Raw genomic sequence first — 15,793 nt, forward strand, 5'->3', positions numbered from 1 at the left:
TGTTTATAACACCCTCATTGGTTTCATTTAAACCTGTAGTATTAAAGCCTGCTACGACTTGGTCAGCCACAGCCTCTGTATCAGACATTTTGTTTAAAAAATGTAGAACAAGTTTCAAGGAAACAAAGATAAGGTGCACAATATTTTGGAACACTGTATCCTTCAATGTTGAACAAACCAAATAGCTAATACATAGAATTTTGTCCTACTAAGCTATGGCGGATATTATCCCTACCCACTCCAGACGTCTTATGGAGTATTATGAGTAGGGGTCTCTGAAAAGCACGACTGAGTTACTTCAGTATCTAGAGTTAAATTAGTGCCTTACCAAAACGTTGGGTGCCATGTAGTGTAGTTCCTATATCCCTGATAGGCTCTGCGCATTGGAGTTATATGAACTATAGTTTCTCAGAACCGTGGAAACAATAGATAACAGTTTCACTCAGTCAATCGTGCATGCTTCGTTTCTACAGATTTGCACAGAAATAGAGAGACGGGCGTTTCAATAAAAAGGGTTTATTGAACAGTCTTATTTCTCATGCAAGAGATATGAACTGCTACAATCTTAAGACAGGATGCGAAGTGCAATACGTTCAGGATTAGCAGTATGATAAAATAATACTGCAATAGTATGGTTTGTAGCAATGACATATATTCATAAAATACATACATAAATAACACAGGCTAAAATGTGAATACTCATCTGATGCTTCTAAATAGTTCTACCCCAGTGTACCTAACCTAAGTGTAGTACAAGGTAAGAAGTAGGTGCTGTTTTCTAAAGTATAGCTAGCTATAGGAGTTGAACGATCTTCCACTACACCAATTCGACAGATCCCTGGAAAAAAACAGGGGTCATGGGTTGTATGGTTGGAAGGGGACCCTATGGAGTTCTATCTGAAAATCCTTGCACAGTTCAGAGAACCCATGCATCTTATGAGAAAGCCTCCTAGTTCCACAAAAAGTTTACCAAACGGACCCTAATATTAGTCCCTCTATGCATTGTAGACTCACCTTGGGTATTATTGTAGACATCACTCACCTCTGGCACCCCGATGATGGGTGGTAGGACCTCGTGGGGTAGAAAGTCCCAAAATTGAATGCATCCTGCCACTGTGCCTGGCTGCAGTCCATTCCACTGGAGACTTGCTGGTAGACATGGCCAGTTGAGTGCCCTCTGCCACGACCAGCATTGGAAAAAATATCCTTTTTATGGAAGGCTGGGCCTATGACAAACTGAAAGTATTAACAAACTTGGCTAATCCTTTAAATGAAGGGTTCACCAAAAAGATTGCCCTGAGCCACCAGGCCCACTTCAGATGCAGATAGCTCCCCCAGTCTAGTGACTAGCTTGATGAGGAGCGACCTGCGCTGGGGAAACACTGCAGTCTTAACCACATGTGTTCCAACTATGCAAGCTAAACCATGCTTGCCTTAATTACGCATATGCCTTAACCGCGCATATGTGTGGGTAAGGCAGAGTGCGGTCTAATTGCTGACTGCTAGATGCTGGGAACAGAAGCAGGAAGACCTCACCAGGAAGAGATCCACAGTGAGGTAAGTGGGGTTGGGCCGTAGTTTTCTGGGCTGGGGGTGGTTTCTGGGCTGGGGTCGGGTCATTTTCTGGTTGGGAGGGTGGGTCAGGGGTAGTTTTCTGGGCTGGGGGTTCAGGGTAGTTTTCTGAGCTGAGGGGGTCGGGAAAGTTATCTGGGATGGGTTGGGGGTTAAAGGTAGTTTTCTCGGCTGGGGGTTGAGGGGTAGTTTTCTGGGCTGAGGGTCGGGGTTGTTTTCTGGGTTGGAGGTCAAGCTAGTCTTCTGGGCTGGGGGTTCCAGGGCTAGTTTTCAGGGCTGGGGGTCGGGGTAGTCTTCTGGCCTGGGGGGGTTCAAGACTAGCTTTCAGAGCTGGGGGGTCGGAGGTAGTTTCAGGGCTGGGGGGTTCAGGGCTAGTTTTCAGGGCTGGGGGTCGGAGGTAGTTTTCAGGACTGGGGGGTTGGGGCTAGTTTTCAGGGTAGGGGGTGGGGTCAGCGGTAGTTTTTAGTGCTGGGGAATTGGGGCTAGTTTTCAGGGTGAGGGGGTCAGGGTAGTTTTCAGGGCTGGGGTTGGGGTAGTTTTTAGGGCTGCGGAGGGTCAGAGTAGTTTTCAGGGCTGGGAAGAGTCAGGTAGCTTTTTTTTTAATTTGGGGTTAGGGTATTAGGCCTAAGGGCAGTGAAAGGGGGTTGGGGTAATTATAGGGACAGGGCGGGGGTGGGAGGGGTTCAGGATAGTGTTTGTTAAGGGTCAGGGTGTTAGGCCTCATGGCAGGGGAGGGGAATGGGTAGTCGGGTCATTTTTAGGGCTTTGGGGAGGGTGAGGTAGTTTTTAGGGCTGGAGTTGGGTAGTTTTTCAAAATAGGGGTTTGGGTTTTAAGCCTAAGGGCAGGTGAAGGGGTTGGGGTAGTTGTAGGCATAGCACAAGAGGGTCGAGGAAGTGTTTAAGGGTTGCGGGGTTTGGGAGGGCATCAGGGTATTTGAGTCTCAAGTCAGGGAAGGGTGAGGGGGATTGCGACCTTAGCCCTGCATACCCCTCTACCTTTCATGCCTTTACCATTAAATTACATGGTAGAGGCATGCATGGTAGAAGCACGGATGGTTTATAAAGCCATGCCTCTGTCATACAACCCCTGCGCCGTTATGTTGCGATCGCATAATTTGCATTCCTGTATAAAATGATCTCTCTCTGCGCCCAGCTTGATAATGGCTCCGTAGAAACTATAGAGGCAGATGCCTTGGCATTTTCTGCTATGTTTATAATTTTGGCCAAAGGACCCACCACATCAAGATGTTTGTCCTGGGAAAAACACCAGGACCTATCGGTACCCTTCTTGGGGTCATGAACAAACTTAGCCAGGAATGGGTCATCTTTGCATCAAGTTCGGGTGTTAGAGCCACCTGGCCCTCTAGAGAAGGTCTAGGGTATTCATTACGGAGACAACTCCTAACTGCCTTATCCAGGGGTATCCATAACCTTCCTGCAATATGAGCGTACACCTAGTGTGCTGGACACCATTCAGCAGAACAGGTCTATTGGATCAAGCAGCTCAGAGTCAGGTGGTGGGGGGCAGTGTTAGCAGTTAACTCAGAAAAATGAAGGCAATCATGGTCTGCCAAGGTCCCCATCGGAAGTGTTTGGAGAATAATCTCCATCCCTTGCATCCACAGGGGGAGTTCGTAGCTGGGTCGTCCCCGAGGTACATGGGGTCTGAGGATTGAGGTGAGTGGGCTGAAAGTCTAAAAGGCCGATTTGAGGTACGCAAAAGCGTCTAGATTGACCCCCGGGTCGGCAGAATGTTTGCGCTTAACATCAAGGTTGGATGCTGCCATCTGCTCTGGAGGAAGGGGGGCCTGGGGCCCAGAGGAATCTTTCCTCTGGCCGAGGGGTTTTAAGCACTGTGCTTGTAGCTGCAAAATGTTCTTCTCTAAGGGTGCTATTACTTGTGAGACGGCATTAAAAATTGAGGCATCCATGGCCCTACAAAACTGGTCATCAATTGGGAGGTTTGTAACCTCCTCCTCCATGTAATCTTCAGAATTATCAAAAGGCAAGATCCTACAATACAGGGGTAGTAACTGTAGGCCAAGCTCTCAATGCATTAATTGTCTCCTCAAGGGAAAGAGCAATAGAATGTATTTATCAGCCCTTGGGCCTTGAGACAACAGCCGATCTACGAGGGTCATAAACCACCTGGGACACGTCCCACTAAACACCTCTAATGAGGTGAGTGTTATGCCACAGACGGAGGGTCTGAAATGTAATCTGCCACAATGTGTAATTGACACCAAACTTCCCCCGTACTTCCCCCGTAACAGAATCGTGGCCAGGCACGCTTCACTCTCCCTTACGAGTAAAACTGACACAACGTCCACTGGGAGGTAGGGATGTACGGAGTGGTTTGGGAACTGTGCGTGGCCCCCTGGCGGTCAGATGACCATACTGCACACCAGAGCCTGGATGGTAGGAGGCGGCCTTGTAGGAACGGAAAACGTTCCTGCAGCTGTGTTTGCAAAACGGAACAGACAAACATCTGTAGCACAGCACACTACAAAACGTACACACAGCGGACAAAACACCAAGCCCCGTGGGGCACTGAAATCACAGCTGAAAAAAATAAATCAAACATGTGAGAGAGAGAGAGAAACAGTACTTAGCTTTAGGCTGCTGAGCAGGGAAGAAAGAGGTGGATAGAGTCTCTCCGCGGAAGGTCATTGTGATATGCAGCGGACCAATTGGAAGATCAGTTTTTTCCTTTCCCAAAGTCTCATGGGAAATATAGTTTGTTGTTGTTGAAATTACTGATTGTTAAAGGCTGCTGTGAATAAAAGTAAAAAAAGATAAAGCCTAATCCTCGCCTCCGGGTCCTGACACAGAATTTAGGTAGGGAAACTAAGCTAGTTCACCAGCAGCACTGTTGATGGTCCACCTAACTATCTCTTACAATGTCTTCGATTGACTAAATCATGGAAGTTGATCATGATACACTAGAACTTTTCTTGAAACTTGCATGTACTTAGAGAATGCTTGCCCATCAGACCATTGAGGACTGAGGATATAACTGTTATATATTTGTACCTGGTGATTTATGAGAATTTCTTACTGAACCTCACCATCCCACCTTCATCTGCCTTTTTTTTTTGTTTTGTCACTGACATGGGTGTTTGGACTTCGAAACTGAGTATTGTCAATTCAGTGGAGTGTTTCAGCAGCACTTGACTCTAGATTCCACTGGATCATAGCAAACTGGCCATATACCATATTCTGGGCATGATTTAGATATCGGTGGATGGGTTACTCCGTCACAACAGTGATGAATATTCCGTCTGCCGAAATATAAATCCCTTAGGACATAATGGGATTTATATTTCAATGGATGAGATATCCGCCACCGTTTTGATGGAGTAACCCGTTCACCGAGATCTAAATCAGGCCCTCTGACTAAACTTAGGCCCAGATGTACTTACCATATGTACCAGTGCAGTGTCGCCTAAAGAGAAATAAACTGGCTTAAATGTTGGTTAGGGATTTTTGTAGGAAAAAATAGCCCTAAAGTTACAGAAAGTAGCACTTTACGCCTCTTTGATTCAGGGGTTCGTGTTAGGGGTGGTTTTCCCATGGAACCACCCATGGGTTCCCTGGCTGCTAACATTGGCGGACATGGATTTACACCATACAAATTATACCTCTCTGAGAAAAGTGTGAAGTTAAAACATTGTTTAAATGTCTCCAAACTTTGGATGTGTACTACATTGCACAGAATACATACCAAGTAGTACAAGTTGTAAAGTATGTCTAGGCATTATTTTGGTACATATGCTAAGGTGCAAGGATGAGAGCATGGTACTATGCATCCTCAAATGTGGCAGCATAAGGGAAGGAGCAACCATGGCATATCTTAAAAACATGCTCTCCCGCTTTAATGTAATGCAATGGAGCAACGTTGGTTGCTGCTCCTCTTTGCATCACTTCTTCGTATAGTTGCTTCTTGGTTCCTGTTTTCTAACTAAACTCACATTAGGGCTTGATAATGTCGGGGTAAAGTGTTAGGTATTCATAGCACCTGGAAAAAATTGATGCTCTAGGATGTAGCATTTATCTGGCATGGTAAAGACCTCCTTTTCTGAGTTTTAGAGGGCAGTCTGAGGTATGATATTTGGACTGGGTATTGATCACTTTGAAATCCATATATTTTGCTGTTTTACTGCAAATTTCCATCAACACATTTCAGGAGGTTTATCCTGCCTAATACTGTGAGGCGAAAAATGGAGTGAGGTTGATAATGAATGAATAAATGACTGTTATTTATAAAGTGCGCAGCAACTCCAAAAGGAGTGCCCCGGCGCTACAGGTTTACACAATACAGCCCTGGAGATGGTTTAGCTCCTGAAAAGCCAGCTTTTCAACAGTTTTTTTTAAAATTAGTCAGATCCGTGGAGGTTCTAAGGGCCAAGAGAAGTTTATTCCATGTTTGTGCGCCCAGGAGGCTAAAGGATTTACCACCCCTGTGTGCCAGGTGCACCTTAAGGACACATACATACATCGCAGAGGATGATCTGAGTGCTCTTGTAGGTGAGTACCGGCAGACACGTCTCCTAAGGTCCCCTTGCCATGGAGAGCTTTAAAAAAAGTTACCATGGCCTTAAATTTTATCCGCTCCCTCACCAGGAGACAGTAAAGGGCTTTTAGATGAGGGGCCATGTGGGACCTAGTTTTTAGACAGAGAATTGCCCTAGCTGCTGAATTTTGCACCACCTGAAGGTGCTGCAGGAGGAAGTCTGGCAGGCCCATGTAGAGAACGTTCGCATAGTCCAGTCTGGAGGTGATCAATGCTTGGACCACTATCCTCCTGGAATCCTGTGGGAGGAGTGGAAGGAATTTTCTCAACATCCAAAGTAGTCCAAAGCAGGACCTTACCAGGGCCTGAACTTGGGAATGCATAGATTGAGCCACGCTGGGGGGAGAGAATTCTTCTGGCCACCATTGGCTCCAGTCGTGCACTGCGGGCAAACTGAAAAAAACAATTTCTGATTTGTCAGAGTTGCACTTAAGCTGGTTCTCCTGCAGCCACCTGAAGACCTCTGTAAGGCAAGATCTAATTGCGCCCCCGTCAAACTCAGTGCTTTTGTTGCAAGAGAAATCAGCTGAGTATTGTCAGCATATGGAATTATCTTGGTCCCATTGGCCTCCACCAGTGGTGCTAGGGGGGACATATACAAGTTAAAAAGCATTGGGCTAAGACAAGAGCCCCGAGGAACTCCCACCTGTAAACTGGGCATGGGAGATGAGAAAGGGGGAGTCCAAATAACCTGTTCTCTGTCCTCCAGATAAGATGCTCTATAAATACATTGTATCAGGCTAGGGCCCTACCTCCAATACCCATATTCTTCAGTCTATCGAGGAGCCTCCTATGTGGCACCGTGTCGAACGCTGCCGACAGGTCCAACAATATGAGGCTCACTCTGCCCCCCTGATCCAGCTTCTCCTTAGATGTTTCGTCACCTCCAACAGGGCTGTTTCAGTTCTGTAATTACCCCTGAACTCCGATTGAGCGGGGTGCAGGAGATTGCGATTCTCTGCAAACTCCGTGATCACATTGTGAACGTGCTTCTCCAGAACTTTTGAGAAGGAAGGAAGGAGGGAGATAGGCCTGTCATTTGTGGGTATATTAGGGTCGGCACTTTTTTTTTTTTCAGGAGTAGCAGGATTTTTGCCTGTTTCGAGAGATGCAGAACAATGCCTGCTGCCAGAGATGAATTCAACACCTTATTAATTGGTTGGTTTATGGTAGGAGCAAGGGCAGGTAGAAGCTTCGCTGGGCACGCATCTGCTGGTAATCCAGATTTAAGGTTCATCAGATAAGAAAATGAATCCCCAATTTCAATGGTCGGAAAATGTAATAGTTGGGGGCCTTGTGAGAGTCCCAAGGATGGAGGGGACCTAATTGTTTCCACTTCCGTGCTAGGCAAGGGCCTATTCTCTCTGGACGACACAGAGAAGTATTGCTGAATTGTCACTATTTTATCATAGAAGGACTGGGCCACGAAGTTAGTTCAGTTTCCTGACAGCGGGGCTACTTATGAGCCGTAAAAGACATTATGATCTCAAATATCTCCTTGCCTTTATTTTTGGTGACCGCTATTTTGACCGCTATTTTGATCTGCCAATAGTTTATCTTTCACCATTTTATAATGTGATTTTAAGGCTGCTCTATAAATGTTCCTATCCTCCAAGAGATAATGGTTACGCCATTTCCTTTCGAGATTTTGACATTTACTTTTACAGAGCCTCAGGGATTCAGGGAGCGACAGACTCCTGTAGAGGAATGCAATGTCATGGGGGCACAACCGCATCGATGTTAGTCCTCAGCCAGGAGTCTGTAGCACAGGCGTCCACTACAGGATTGTCTGAAAGTAAGGGGACAGATAAAACGAGTGCCCTCTGCAGAGATAGTAGTGATATCTTATTGAGCTCTGAAATTCAGCCGCTTTTGCCCCTGAGGGAACGCACTTCCCTATAGTTGATATCTGAAATAGGACTAAGGAAATGATCCGACCAGGTAATGGGATCGGAGGATCTGTGTCCAATTTCGTATTGCAGAAGATTTAGTCTAATACATGACCCATCTTGTGTGTGTGCTCCTTAATGAGGGGCATTAGCTTACAGGCTGCCATTGTTCCCAACAGGACAGCCACCTGAGGATCCGATGGGTTATCCATATGTAAGTTCAGTTCCCACAATATAAGGTGTTTATATTTAAGAGCTAGCGATCTAATACATTCATGGAGGGACCTAATAAAATTACTGGATGTACCCGGTGGTCTGTAGATCAACATCCCAGAAATACAATGTTGAGATGACAAACAGTGGAAGAGGTGTGGCGCAGTTGCCAGGGTGCCTGACTCCGGACCACAGGGTTCACGGTTTGATCCCCGGCTCCGGCGGCATTTTAGCCTAGCACCATGTGACTCTGGGCAATAGCTTGCTTAATCTTCGAGATGGCCCCCAGCGCCGGGACACCTCCCCGGAGGTAGCTGTGCGCTTTACAAATACTGGCATTTATTTACAAAGTACAGCGGAAACCCAGGCATTCAGCACCTGCCACTAGATTTTGTGAAATAGAAGCACACTCAAAATAACAGCAACCCCACCACCTTTGCCCCCTCACGATCTTACCTGATGATCTTATAGCCCACCGGGATAGCAGATGCTATGGTAGGATTGGAGGCATCCGACAACCATGTTTCCATAAGAAACAGGATGCCCGGGTTCTCGTATAGTATAAGATCGCGTATTTGTGCCTCGTGTTTTTGCAGAGAGCGGGTATTAAGCAGTATCACTTTAAACTGCTTTCCCTGATCTCCTGTATTAACTTTTTCCTTGCTAAAGGCTAGCCCCATATGAATATCGAACCCGGTCATGACCGGATACCATTTGCAGTGTGAAATGATTCCACTATCATTTTGGGCCGCAGTACCACTACACGTAACGGCGGAGCGTAACTTGAGCAATGCATACCACCCATACTGTATTGTATGTGTTGTACCTGAGGATCTTTGGGCAGCATACCCGGTGCCAGCTGCCTCCGGGTTGCTGACAGGCGCACATGGGCTTGCCTTTGGTGCTCCAGCAGCGTGCCAGTGGCGCGGCCGTGCAGCGTCTCTGTTTTTATATATCTAAGAACTTGATCGCCCACCTCCCAAAATGGTGGCGCTCTATGTCCACAACGTGAGGCAAAACTCCCACGAGCCCGCTCCCACTTCCTGGTTAGCAGCATTGGCAGAGGTCAATGCGGAGCATTTACAGTAAAGTGCAATGTGCCTGTGCGTTTGGCATACAAATTCAAAATACAGTACAGAGACACATTAAAACTAAAAGTACAGTCCTACCCCAAGTCTATTTAAAAATCAGCAAAAATCTTCTCCTGAACAGCCTGACTCACACGGATGCGATCAGTTTTTAGCGTCTCCAAACAACTAAGAATTCTTATTCCTGGGTAAACTCTCACCTGTGCAGGTAATGACATTTATCTACAAAGTTGGAATCAGAGGCCTTGAACTATTGGAGATCATGTTTAACATCTATAAATGCCATTTCTGTAATATTCCAAGAAAACATAAGGATGCAAACACTGGTATGCACATTACATGCAATTAAATACAAATTAACAATAATTAAAAATGATAATTAAAAATTATTTTAAAATAACAAATAATGAAATACATCTCAGCGCTATGGGCAGTATTTCAGGGTCCAGAGCTCCTATTGGTTATTCAGATGCCACACAAATATGTGAATGGACCCAATACTGTAGTTCAAATTACACAGATTGACCTGGGAATGTAATACACTTCAATGTTTGTTCAACTGGCTGTCTGTAGGACAAAATATGGACGGTAGGAATAAGTAGAGAAGTGCAAGATGGGCCAGAGGCTGTTGCTGACATGAACACTGGACTGCAAACTGAAGTGACAGGCTACATGGATGGAGAAACAAAGCTAAGCAGGAGGCCACACTTGAAGGGTTTCTCAGGAGAGTGACAGGGGTCCTAGGTAGAGGTAGATATTAAGGACAAGCTGAAGAGGGAATAACAATCGCCCCTATCCTACCCTGATGAATGCACTGAGAGGTCACTGTCCTAGTCCAGCATGAGAAATATAAATTAATTGGAATTAGGTTAGAATAAGTAGTGTGAGAAATGGCAGTATGGACAATTTACACCACAGGTCTGATTCCCATCTCTTGGTGATGTGATTTGAGACCTATTACAATATAATACATGGGATTCTGCAATCCCTGTGTAAACAGCAGTCTCTAATTTCTTTATAATCAGTGACTTGTGATGAACCAAGTTGCTGATTCCTCAAGAGCGCAAATTGAGGAAACCTAGTGTCCTTAAATTCATTATTCTGAAAACCACGCAATCGATAGAGCCATATCTCCTAGGGCCTTTTAGCACCTATGTACGTTTCTTACTGACCAGGTTCCGTTTTGATCTTTTCCACCACCTGTTGGCGCAGACTCGGGGGTGTAGCAGAGGCCAGATCTTAGAGTCCTGTGGCTGATACGGTGAGTCTCCATAGGACCTGCTTCATTTTTAAATATTTTGTATTACGTGACTCCTTGGAAAACTATTATCATCCCTATTTGAAAGACGTTGGAGTTTAAGCAGGTGAGACCAGCTTTTATTCATTTACAGTTACTGTCTGGGGACACTATCCTATTTGTTCTTAACTTTCTGAAATCAGCAGTGAAGCTCAGAGCCTGTCGTGATTAATTGATAGTGGCTTTTAAATGAGGGTATAGTTTTCTATTAGCTATTCCGGTGATATGCATAGTCTAGTTAGGGACCTTGGGTTCAATTTCCTTCTGCTCTTTATTGTTAATGATTTATTGTATATATTAATAAAATATTTTTAAGCATGGTATGAGATTTTAACTTATGTACTTATGTAACTTATGCGATTCCTGTATAAATACATTGTATCAGTTCACTTTTTATACTATGTATGGTTAGGTCGAGCCTGTAGCAGCCTGTATGCGCTGCTCTGGCGAGACTTTTTGTAAGGGGCTTTGAAAAGCTCTCCACATGCTTGTGCCTGTGGTTTTGTATTCGTCATAGGCTATTGGGCTTTGCGTGCATCTTTCTAAAAAAGACAGCACGCAATTGGGAAAAGGCGCCTTTGCTCTACCCACGGCCTATTGCTTGCGGTTACCCGCACGGGCCACATCTGTTTTCAATTATCGTGTACAGATGCATGCGCGATAATGCAAAACAGAAGCCTCGTTGTGGCGCGCGAGCGCGCATCACTCGCGTGGAGCCTTACAGGCCACAGCTCAGGGAGACAGCCTCTATCTGCCCTCCTAACCTCACACTCCGATCTCTTCCCCTGCTGCCTACCCCATCTTCCCCCTCCTCCTTCTCTACTTCCTCCCTGCTCCAAGGAATGCTGCCTTTATCACATTCCGCCATCTTCTTCTTCTCCAGTCGCCATTCTCTTTCTCCTCCTCCCCCCTCGGCTTTTTTGTACTGCATCTCTCGTTCCCTGTCTCTGACTCATTGCTAAATTCCTCAATCTTTACTATAAATAACCAGCTCGCCTGGGCCGCATACTACTTTCGCTCTGTTCTGTGATAACTGCACAAAGCAGTGAGAATAAGCAGCGCTTTGCGTTTTCCAACAACACAGCAACCCCCCCAGCTGACACCATCATGAGGCACCCAGCGCATCGAAGCCAGCCGCATTGACTAACATGCTATCTATCTAGTGTGCCAACTGTGTAACATGTCGTAGAGGATGTGGTCCGTCGGCTTAAACTGCCGACTTTGGTGCAGGAAACCAGGGTTCGAGCCTCGAGGTCGCGTCCACATCCTGTGATTCTGGGCAAATCACTTAATCTCCCCGTGCCTGAATATGTAATGTAAATACGGTGCTCATGTACAGCGCTCCAATACCTTCGGGTCGAGTTCGCGCTATATAAATATGCAAAAAAAAAAAAAATAAGGCAAGATCTATAAAGAAGGAAAATGATAAAAAAAGGCTTGTAAGGGCTCTGAGGGCAAAAGGTTGGTGGTGGCAGAGAAGGGTGGACCTGCAGCGTGCCATCCGCGTCCCCACTGTGCAAGCCTTACTACTGCAGTTGTCATTTACGATACCAACCTTGCCAATTACCAACCAGCCTGCAACTCACCATTATACACAGGAACACTTGTTCATTTCTGTTGCCTGCAGATTAAACTCATGTGTCAAGCACAGTCCTGAATGCCAGATGCTGACTTGTACATGAGAGATGGTTCAGTGCAAAACAAGTGACAGTCACTCAGCCGGGAAGCGCAGCAAAGGAAACTCAGTGTAGTTAAGAGGTAGTTTCATTCGTCCCTTACACTCTGAAAGAGGAAGGATCCGTGCCCTTCCTAAAGGACAGCTGAGTCAGTCCTGCTGCTCGGGTTGTGGGCCGAGTCTGACTGATTGTTCTAGACTCTGGATTCATGCACCTAGAATCTTTTTTGCTGTTCCCACTTAATGCAAGATTTGGGTGTGGAGAGCAGCTTGTGGTCGGCACCGTTCAAAAGACTGTTAGGTGTGTAAGTGAGAATTGTGTTTCAAAAAGAGCCCAGGACTCGCACAGATCTGCAGAGATTCGTACCGTGAATGTTCTTCACTCTCAGCTTAATCAAGAGAAATGTTGTGTCTTGTTTACTTGGACCAAAACCAGGCGGTGGGCTTTCAGCTTTCTGAAGTTTGTTAAATTGATATTGCAGTAGTATTTGGCGCAGTGTATTGTATAGCTTGCAGTGGTACCTGTGAATTGTGCCGGTATCTTAAGTTAGAGTCGGTGCTTCAGAATGTTCTGCTCAATTGGGGAAATTGTTGAAGAAAGGCTCCTGATCTCCTGACACTCGGTCTGAGAGCACCTGTACGATCAGGCTAGCCCCCCCCCAGGGATCTTTCTTTTCATGGGGGTTGAAGGGGCAGAGCTGCTGAAGGAGCAGTCGGTGGGTGAGGGAGTATTGCATGGGGCAGGGCTTGGGTAAGAAGACGTAATATATTTTCTTTGCTCATTGAATTTCAGGCTGCTCTTGTGCACACCCTTTGATGGTATCTAGGCTATTGGAGACTTAAGAAAAGCAGTCCCTGGGGCACAAACTTTCATATGGAGTTGTATATTATCACTTTAGAAATTGGAGAGAAAGTGGCTTAGTTTTACTGCTTGCAGTGCTTGCTCTAGAGCGATGAAGGCCACTTAAGGATGTGCCTGTGAGTGTTGGTGACATGCTGTAGTCTATCAGTATACCAGAGTCACCAGTCAATGTGAAAGCCAGGTCAGGTCACAGACCATAATTGAAGCAGCTGATTAAAACAAAAATATTGCTTTTCTTTTTTCTGCTATATTTTAATAGCATACAATGACAAGCAGAGAGAATATGTTTATTTTTTGCACTCCTTGGATAAGGAAAAGCTAGAATCACTCTGCATATTTCTGCACACTTTGAGCTACTGTTTGTATTGAACTGTTTCTAATATCTGTTTGCAACAAATATTTAACAGGTGTTTGATGTGTTGAATTTTGCACTAGAGGTTTTATTTGTATTTCTTCATGTTTGCAAACATGCTCGCTTGTTCATATGAAAGAGCTATTCACCAAGGTTTTGAAGTGATTTATGTGAAAATTGATGGCATGACAATGAATTGCATTGGATAAGGGTACCCTTTGGCCTACATGATGATGATATTGTAAGTCACCTCAGAGTTTTAGAACCTTATAAAAGAACTCCGCCTTCGGCCTTATTCCCCTATATTGTTATGGAACTTCTTGTTGACTTACAATATCCTTATTATGTATGGCGGGGGTACTTTATCTCATATCATTTACAGGGCCACTCTTTAGGGACACTGTGCTTATCTCCTGCACACAACAGGAATGAAGGATCAACAAATCTGAAGCAGATTGTAGAAGAGTGCACACAAAAGAATGAAGACCAACAAATCATTTTGAAGAAGCCCTACATCACACTAAAACACCTGTACTGCTAACACGATCAACTGTATGGAAAAGACTGGGCTGGAGAGGAAAGGGTTACTAGGGATGAGAGGAAAGAATGGAAAATAAGAAGAGGGAAGTCAGCAAAGAAATGGGAAAGCCAACATGTGACACTGTGTGAGACAAGAACCAGAAGAACTTGGTTCTAACCTCCTCACTTGACCAAACATTTTGGATTTTCACAAACTTATTTTAGCTCCCTCTGCCATGGTTCTTTCTGTGTTGACAATGCCTACAAACATGATGACCAGTGATTGCAGGTTACATATTTATTATAAACAATCTCAATATCCTTCATTGTCCAATTATATAAATTGTTTTACTAAATTGCACTGGTGTATTCTTTTAATGTGTGATAGAAATGTGAATGTGATGGCTCACGTGTTATAGAGATTTTGTTAACCATCCTAAAATGAATTTGGTTCATTAAATACAGAATATAAAATAATGGAAATATGCATTTCATTCATATGCTTTGGGGACTTTATATACTTTCTCCAACTTATTTGCACTCATAAAGCACTTTAGTTTTGTTTTATGTAGCACAAGTAACTGTGACATATTACTGCATTTTCAATGTACCAACGTATAAAATCATTTCGCAACATAAAATATTAATATTGTTTCTAGTCATTCACTTTAGTACATATATGAAGAGTATGGACATTATGAACATTCATGCAGTACAGTGGGATGGAAAATGTGTCTGAAAAGGATATAGGACATTTTGTTTATCGGTTTGCGTATGGATTGAGCCTTGAGATTAGCTGCATAATTCAAAAGCATTTAATTTGTTGGCAAAGTAAGCCCATATATGAAATACTCCATAATGCGAAATATTGTGGAGATGAACTTAACTCGAAACACAAGAAACCCAAGGAATAGCTGTGATTGCTCAAATGAAAGCGATTCAGAAAGATCAGGGTGGAACAGGAGTTTATCCCATGTTTATTGCGTAGGGAAGTTATCAGCATCCCCGAGGATGTGAGGGGTAAGTGGAGAACAAAAGCAGTATGCAGCTCCAAGGTAGAGGGAGAGGTGTTTCAATTGATATGATGAAGAGGACAAATCAAGTTGGGGCATTGAAAGCACGAATTTCAATTTAACATAATTAACCAAGGAAATGGGGAATAGATTTAGAATATTGGCAATGCACAATCACAGGGAGATGGCATGGTACAGACTCAGCAGGTTGTCAGACAAACAAATCAAACTCAAAACGTTTCTCAGGCCCGATGCCTCAAATGAATAGTCAGGTTCAGACATGCAATTTGAATAAAAGATTTCATACAGAAGCAGAATCCCATTCACATCATAATTTGTCTCAAAAATATTCTGTGATCCAAGATGACACAGACACAGACCTGTCACAATGACTGTGGCTGAAAGGGGCAAAGGAATGCGTGCTTGGTACATCCCTAGAGGTAGACCAGATGTGTCCCTATGTGGACGGCAAGGTGAATGGCACCCCTATCTAATTTATTGTTGATACTGTGCTACCCATTCCACTGTAAGAACAGCGGAAGTTCCAAACCTACCTCTCTAGGGAGAAAGAATCCAAGTTGTAGGAGTCGCAAACTGACAAATGTCAAACCCAGTGACTAAACCTGTGCCTGTGAAAATATGTTTCTTTGAGAATTTGTGCAAATTTGTTGTGTGTGATTTAAGTCCATTAAACTTATTGGGATGAGACCTGTTGTGCAAACTCAATTGCTCAATCTATT

General features: G+C 44.5%; 1 protein-coding gene across 2 annotated transcripts in view; it reads left to right on the forward strand.

Annotated features, from left to right (window-relative positions):
- LOC146867068 (cGMP-dependent protein kinase 2-like) overlaps positions 1-15,793 on the forward strand; it is a 1,824,148-nt gene that overhangs the window by 485,188 nt on the left and 1,323,167 nt on the right. The gene's annotated exons all lie outside the window — the stretch shown is intronic.

Source organism: Triturus cristatus, chromosome 1_2 (genome assembly GCF_964204655.1).
Source record: "Triturus cristatus chromosome 1_2, aTriCri1.1, whole genome shotgun sequence".
NCBI lineage: Eukaryota > Metazoa > Chordata > Amphibia > Caudata > Salamandridae > Triturus > Triturus cristatus.